This window comes from Zosterops lateralis (assembly GCF_965231275.1).
Source record: "Zosterops lateralis genome assembly, chromosome: W".
Taxonomy (NCBI): Eukaryota; Metazoa; Chordata; class Aves; order Passeriformes; family Zosteropidae; genus Zosterops; species Zosterops lateralis.
The window spans coordinates 1619038-1627570 of NC_139801.1; positions in this window are offsets into that span (position 1 = coordinate 1619038).

The following is an 8533-nucleotide window of genomic DNA, read 5'->3' on the forward strand; positions in this document are numbered from 1 at the left end:
GTATCAGGGGAACTGATTTTTCCAGTTTTTGTGACTCGCTGTGACTTGAAAGTACTAAGCCAGAAGTGAGACCCCGAGGAAAACAAAGGAAATTCAGAACTCCGGGAACACTCCCAGCGAGGGAAGAGTTCTCCAGCCCTGCTGAACTTCCTACTGCAGAGCTGACAAGGACCCTCCTCCTCCACGGCGCATTGGGCTGCCACACCCCTCGAGCAACCATTGTAAGAGCTGATTAATAAAGGCATTTTATCTCCGCCCATATTTATAACACTAGGAGGGGGCTGAGCCTTCTAGTTCAGCAGGGGAGGCAATTGGCTCTGCCTCATAACTCAAAGGGCTAGAGCTCAGTGCAAGAGGCAAAACAAGGGCAGCATAGAAGGCTATTATACCTCCCTGGTCTCCGCCCTAGAAACAATAACAGCACTACGCCAAGAGAACGAAAGTAAAGGTTATCGGAATCAGTGAAGTCCGTAGCCTCCTTCCCTTCTGTCTTGAGGACTTCCTCTGCCGTCTTGGCCTGCCTCAGACAAGACGGCAAGGTCCACTTCTCAGTCCCGGGCGTGACCGGAAGAGGGGGATGATTACCTGTGGGTGCCTGTTCGTGTATTAGAGTATCCTTTGCGTGTGAGTGTGCCTTCCTCTCTCTCTGTGTAGGGAAGGGGCAAGTCCTCTATCACCTAACGCTGTTCCAGCTGCTCTGTAGGAAAAAGTTGCTTCCTTCCTTCTCTGCCATCGGCGTCACCATCCCAGCATAAATTATACACGGTGAGAAAGAAGAGTGCTCAGCTCGCAGCCAGCCCTGCATCTTCCTGCTTTCATACTGATAGCATAGGGTTAAATTGATTTCTGAAGTAGCAAGGGCCCGAGAACAGGGGATTGGCTCCACTGTAACCAGGATGTTATTCCATGCTATTGTTTTAACTAAATAAAGTATAAAGTATAACTTTGCGCAGGTGGTGGGAGGAGAGAAAGGGGGAACACTGGTAGAACACAGACTTTAAATAATAAAGTTAGGTCAGGAGGATCTGTACCGATATAATCATTAATATGACGCATGCTGGAATTGTCGATTGTGATATTAGTTTGGTTATTAAATATGATTATTTTCTCCAACCAGAATCTTGAGCAAGAATCACACAGACCATTGTTCTTCGGGATGGAATCAATGGAACAATGGGGTTTAATGATTAACACGAATCCTTATGTAACAAGAAAGGTATAAAATTGTATTCATTTAGCATGTTGGACAAGCCGTGATCTGGGTCGTCCAAGACCCCTGGCTTCCAGAGCTCTGAAATAAAGCACCGCATGCAATTTTGCAATTGTGTGTTCTTTCCTCGGCTAACAATACCACCTTTGTCCACTTGGATCCCGAGGCAGCAGCTCCCACATAGAACAGAATGTAACAACCAGGGAAGGGTCTTATCCCCACCAGACACAATTTTTATTTCTTCCCTTGTTTTGTTCTCCCTTCTCCTTCCTTTCTCCACCTTTTTTCCTTCCTTCACAGCATTCAGCTTCACCAGCAGGTCTCAGCCCAACCACTTTAGGCATCACTAGGCCATGCTGTAAGGCAAAAGCTATCCTGCATCATACAGAACTTGAGATGCTAGGACACATACTCTCCTGGGCCTTGCTCCCTTCTTTCTTTACCAAGACTCTACTTGCCCCCACCACCAGTGGTGACAGTGGCAAATGTCTCAACAGTCAAGAGCCTGGTGCTGAGTTCAGGCAGAGCTCTGCTCATCTTTATCTTTTTCCCCCTTCTTTAAAAAGCTTGTGACCAAAGCATGCCAGCAATGAAGAGAAGGCAACCCCACATAAATTGCACACAGAAAACAGAAAGCCACTGGCTAGTAGTACTGCCTGTACTGCTTGGCATATACTGAAGTATCTCAATATGAGAAAAGGCTGAGAGAGTTGCAGCTATTCAGCCTGGGGAAGAGAAAGCCTGGGAGGGCCTCATCAATGTATACAAATATCAGAAGGGAGAGTGCAAAGAAGTGGTGCCCAGTGACAGGACCAGAGGCAATGGGCACACAGTGAAATACAGGAGGTTCCATCCAAACATCAGGAAATATTACTGTGCAGGTGACTGATCGCTGGGATAGGTTGCCCAGAGAGGCTATGGAGTCTCCCTCCTTGGAGATAATGCAAAAACCACCTGAACATAGTCTTGGGCAGCTGTCTCTAGATGGCCCTGCTTGAGCAGGGAGGTTGGCCAAGATGACCTCCAGAGGTCCCTGTGTGATTCTGTGTATATGCACGCACAGAGCCATGAACTCAACAAGGAAGGCTAATTTCCTCAAATCAAGTCTTTTGCCTCTGACAGTAATTGGTAAGTAATCTCACTGTCTTACTGTCTCTCTGAAGAGATGGCAAAATTCAGAGTCCTTCTGTGGGTATGTCTTGGTCTCGCTCAGTCTCTCTCAGTCCCTCCAGTGCTGGAATGCAGCATCCTGGGCCCTGGTGGGCCACAGGCATAAGTTCCCTGTGTTAGTCTGGGTTTTCGGTCCAGAGCAGAGCCAAACAGTTCCAAGAAAGAAACGGCACAGTCCAGGAAAATTGTTTGCCTCAGCTAACTAGGAAAAAAAAACCTAAAAGCAAAGTAGAGCTGTGTCCCGCTGCATGTGCTAGTGTAGTGGTTTTGGTTCGAATATCCCAGCCAATGCACCATTTATGTGGTGGTTTCATGTTCTCAGAATTTTGTTTACCAACTGGGAGATAGAATTTTGGGAGAAAAAGGTGAAACAGGCTCAACTTAAAAGTAAAACCAGATAGATTTTATTAAGATATACTAAGAAAAGAGAAAAGAGAAAAAGAAAAAAATAAAAATTAGACATTCAAGCACCTTCCCTCACCATCACAAACTGTTCACTTTCCCACTCAACAGAGAGAAAACTATGATTTTCAGTCAGTTGCAACCATTTAAACACAATTCTGCATTACTTTGGGAGAGGAGCCTCTCTAGAGTTTATGGAGATACATGCCATAAGAAAAGGTCTGGTGGCTCTCAATGTCACAAATCTGCAACCGCCCGGAATTTTGCAGATTCTGTGCAGTCCCACCCATGTAACAGTTTCCCAAGTTGCTTATGGGACTCCACATGTTTGGGGTACTGTTTTAAGAATGCTTTTCTAGTACAAAGCAAGGATTCTCTTCTTCTATCTCTAAAATTGTTTCTATCTCAAAAGAAATACAGACCTCCTTTTATGCCCAGGAGTCAGGGCCTTATCACTTCCTCTCCAGAATCATCTTCGTCTCAAAGGCTGAGACCTCCTTATTTTTTCTCAGGAGCTGGGGACATACTCTATTCAAAATTCTCAATTAAATTAAATCTCATTTATATCAGTACACACAACCCTTTGGCTAGAACTTGCATTCCCCCAAACAGCATTATGATATTGCAAGAAATAGTCCATTTCTCCATAATTCACATCCAGAGAAGTCCGGTCAAAAATGTCCACTTCCTCCATCCCTTCTTCCAATAGTCTTTCTCAGTTCTTTCACTGACTTTCTCAATGCTGTCCCTCTACATTTCAAATCACTCTGTCTTCCATGGAGGAGGGAAAGGGTTAATGTCTTTGCCCAGAGTCTTTTTTTCTCCTCTCCAGCTGACTCTTAGAACTTCAAGGCCTCACAGGTGATGGTGGGGGAGGGAGAGGGAGCATGCTCAGGAACGATGATGGATGACCCTCCTCCACCCCTGGTCAGATCTAAAGCTACTCAAACTTGGATCAGCTCCCTGGAGCTCTGGAGAAAGATTCTCAAGATTCTCTCCTCCCTCGGACCAGAGGCTTCGGCAGCCAAGCCAAGAGCACGGACGCCATGGCCCCTGGAGCACGGCTAGCACTGCCAATCTGCAATCCTCCTCCTCTCCCCATTGGAGGAGCCAGGGGAGACAGGGGACACTGCAGGTTGGGGCAGCTCTCCCACAGGCAGTGGCCCCTCCGAGGCCTGGCCGGGCCTGGCCCCAGGGGGCCCATACCGAACTTCGGATTAATGCGGTGGTTAGCTCCTTGCCAGCCAGAAAAGGAAAAAGGGCCGAGTCACCTGGGACCTTTGATTTAAGCCAGGGTCTCCAGAGGCTTGTACAACACTCCTATTCGTCAGCCAAGTTGTCAATCCATGCTATAACTTCCTTAGGAAAAAAAACCCCTTCAGATTCATGTTAAACCACCACATCTTGGCACCACAGTCCATGAGAGAGGAATTCTGAGGGAGGAAATGAAGCTTCTGCCAACATAACTGCACGCTGCTTCCCCCCCCGGGCCTAGTTTAAAGCTACAGGACTCATTTCTGGGGAAAAAAAAAAAATTAAAAAAAATAGACAATTGGGATACTAGCATTATAAAGTCAACCCAGGACAATGGTGAGGGTACTTTTCCAGTTGACTCAAACTGACCAAAGGGATATTTGATACAATATGATGCCATGCTCAGCAATAAAAGCTGAGGAGGAAGGGCAGCACTAATTATTGTATTGAGTTTGCATGTCAAGGTTTTGATAGCTGCTAGAAAAGCTGCTAGAAACTTCCCCTATGTCTGACAGAGCCAATGCCAGCTGGCTCCAAGATGGACCCACTGCTGGCCAAGGCTGAGCCAATCATCGATGGTGGTAACACCTCTGAGATAACATTTAAGAAGGGAGAAAAGTTGCTGCAGAGCAGACAGAGAAAAAGGGAGGAGATGCTCCAAGCAACAGATTCCCCTGAAGTCCATGGTGAAGACCATGATGAAGCAGGCTCCGCCCCTGCAACCCATGGAGACTAACAGTGGAGCAGATATCCATCTGCAGCCCATGGAGGACCCCAAACAGAGCAGGTAGATGCCTGAAGGAGGCTATGACCCTGTGGGAAGCCTATACTGGAGCAGGCTCCTAGCAGGACCCATGGACCAGTGGGGAGAGGAGCTCACACTAAAACAGTATTACTGGCAGGACTTTTTTGGATTTTGCAGTTTGCTATGTGCTGTAGCACTTAGTGATGTTTTGCCTGGAAGACTTATTACTAAAACACTGGTCTTGAGCTTAATATGGTATTTGAGCTCTGTACTGGAACCATTATTGTAGTTCGGAAACCATCTCAGGGAGACAATTAACAATTACACTTTTTCCTCTGAGAGGTTTTGCTGTAGAGGAAATAGAGAATAGCACCTTCACCACCTTCTTATGTGATCTTTTCTCCTTCATTCCCATAACTCTTCAGTATCTTTAATATATATCAGTAACCAAAATATGCAACAAAATCACAGAATGATTAGGTTGGAAGAGACCTTCAAGATCATCAAGTCCAACCCATGCCCTAACACCTCAACTAAACCATGGCACCACGTGCCACATCCAGTCTTCTTTTAAACACATCCAGGGATGGTGAATCCACCACCTCCCCAGGCAGATGATTCCAGTACTTTATCACTCTTTCCATAAAAAACTTTTTCCTAATATCCAACCTATATTTCCGTTGGCACAGCTTGAGACTGTGTCCTCTCATTCTGTCAGTTGCTGCCTGGAGAAAGAGACCAATCCCCACCTGACTACAGCCACCTTTCAGGAAGTTGTAGAGAGTGATAAGGTCACTTCTGAGTCTCCTTTTCTCCAGGCTAAACAACCCTAGCTCCCTCAGCTGCTCCTCATAGGGCTTCTCTTCCAAGACCCTCACCAACTTTGTTGTCCTCCTCTGGATGTGCTCAAGCATCTCAACATCCTTCCTAAATGGAGAGGCCAAGAACTGGACACAATACTCAATGTGTGGCCTCACCAGTGCTGAGTACAGGGGAAGAATGACCTCCCTGCTCCTCCTGGCCACACTATTCCTGATGTAGGCCAGGATGCCATTGGCCTTCTTGGCCGCCTGCACACACTGCCTGGCTCATGTTCAGCCAGCTGTCTACCAGTACCCCCAGGTCCCTTTCCTCCTGGGCACTGTCCAGCCACACCGTCCTGAGCCTATAACGTTGCAGGGGGTTATTGTGGCCAAAATGTAGGACTCAGCACTTGGACTTATAAACTTCATCCTACTGAACTCTGCCCATCCTTCCAACCATTCCAGGTTTCTCTGCAGACCCCTTCTCCCTTCCAATAGATCAACACATGCTCCCAGATTAGTGTAGTTTGCAAATTCACTAACAAAAGATTCAATACCCTCATCCATGTCATCAATAAAAATATTGAACAGAACTGGCCCCAGCACAGACCCCTGAGGGACACCACTGGTGACTGGCCACCACCTGGATGCAGCACCGTTCACCACCACTCTCTGGGCTTGGCTATCCAGCCAGTACTTAACTCAGCAAAGAGTGCTCCTGTCCAAGCCTCGGGCTGCCAGATTTTCCGGGAGTATGCTGTGGGAAACAGTGTCAAAGGCCTTGCTCAAGTCCAAATACACAATATCCACAGCCTTTCCCATGTCCACTAGGTGGGTCACTTGGTCATAAAAGGAGATCGAGTTGGTCAAACACGACCTACCCCTCCTAAATCCATGCTGGCTGGGCCTGATACCCAGGCCCTCATGTAAGTTCTGTGTGATGGCACCCAGTATAAACTGCTCCATGACCTTACCAGGTACTGAGGTCAGGCTGACTGGTCTATAATTACTGGGATCCTCCTTCCCACCCTTTTTGTGAATGGGTGTCACATTGGCCATCTTCCAGTCATCTGGAACCTCACTGGTGAGTTAGGACTGTTGGTAAATGATGGAAAGCGGCTTCACAAGCTCATCTACCAGCTCCCTCATCACCCTGGGATGGATCCCATCTAGGTCCATAGATTTATGAACATCCAAGCTGTTAAAAATGGTCGGAGATAATATTTTTCTCTTTAAAATGCTTTTATTAATTAGCTTTTACAAGGGTGGCTCGAGGGAGGTTTCAGCCCTTCCGGGTTCACCTTGAGGAGGAGGGTCTTGTTCGGCTTTGCAGGCTCAAGTTGCTGCAGAGTCGGGAGCTCCTCCCTCGTCGGGGGTTGTAGGAGTTCTATCTTTTGTTGGGTTGGTCGGGGGTCCGCTTCTTTTTGGGCATTTTTTAGGTTACGGCGAGTTACAAAAAATTGTTCATTAATATTTTAGGGTATACACAGTTTAGTACTGTCTCTTGTGGGTTCAAATTTTACATTGATTTGTTTTGGCAGAGGGTTTTTGGTTTTAAAAGCATCCCAGGGTACATTGGGGTTTCTAATTTGCATGTTGATGACTGAGGTCGCCTGGGGGTGGTTGCATAATTGCCGCGGTGGCAGTCTCATGGTGGGAGTCGGACCGGGGTCCGGTGGCAGCAGGCAGCGGCCGCGGGGGCCCCGGGAGCGGCGGCGGGCCCCCCCATCGGCAGAGCCACGCTGGAGCGGCAGCGGCCATGCGGGTTTACTCCGGCCTTGAGTGGGGTTGCTGCACGCTGGCAAGCGTGGAGGCGCTTGCTGTGGAGGAGCGGCGGCTTTTTTTGTGGCCTCAGTGGCGGGGCGCAGGCTGCCCCCCCCCCGGCCCCAACGGCAGGCGGGCCCCAGAAGCCGGGAGCAGTGGCAGCGGCAGACGCGGACAGCCGCTTTCGCTTTCGGTTCCTCCAGCGGCTCGGGGTAGGTGCGGCACGCAGGCAGCCGCGGGGGCTCTTTCGTGGCCCCGGTGGTGGGGCGCAGGCCCCCCCCCCCCCCCGGCCCCGACGGTGGGCGGGCCCGCTCTGGCATCGGTGGGGGGGGCTGTGGCGGCCTCCAGCGACCAAATAGGCCCCCCTGCTTTTTCATGGGGACTATGGAGGTGGCTCTCTACTGCTACATTACAAATTAAAACATTTAAAACATTAATACACTTATTATACAATAACCAAGGGTTTTAACACTCTAAATTTTCAACATATACTTAGGAGTTTTCTAATTTTTATTCTTTCAATCCCTCCTCTATTTCTTTGATCAGGTTTTTAACCTGCATCAACTTTATTTTTGGTGATATATTTTTTGTGACTTCTGATATTGGTTATAAATTTTTTCTGCTTTATCAAGTACTTTTACACTAGAGGTCAGTTTTAGTACACTTGCAGGCTTTCTGGGGCTGATTTTTAGAATTTGAAGACCTGCCAGTACTGTGGAGGTTATAATTCGAATAAAGAGGAAACTTACAACTACACTCAAAATTATAAATTCAATTTTCTTCCACCAGGCTTCTGTTAGGGGCTTAAAATTGTTCCACCACTTGATATTGATTAAGGGTGTCCACTTTTGGGTAGTTATATATGTAACTTTTTTTTTTTTTCTTTTGGAAATCTTTAGGGTTGCTCTATTTTCATTTTCTGTTCCAGAGCAGCACTTTGATGAATTAAACTTTTTACAGATGCTACCTTCATTTGCTAGCAAATAATCTACGACCAATTTTATTTGGTCTACTTCTGCTCTTGTTTGGGCTATCTGATGGCTCATATGATCTAGGGCTACAACTGTTTTATTTGCTATTACTTTTAATATTGCCTGTGATTGGATAATCTGGTTTAACATATACATGAGGGTTTTGTACCTCCAAGACTTATCTTGTACCCAAGTGGTTGACTTGTATGTTTTT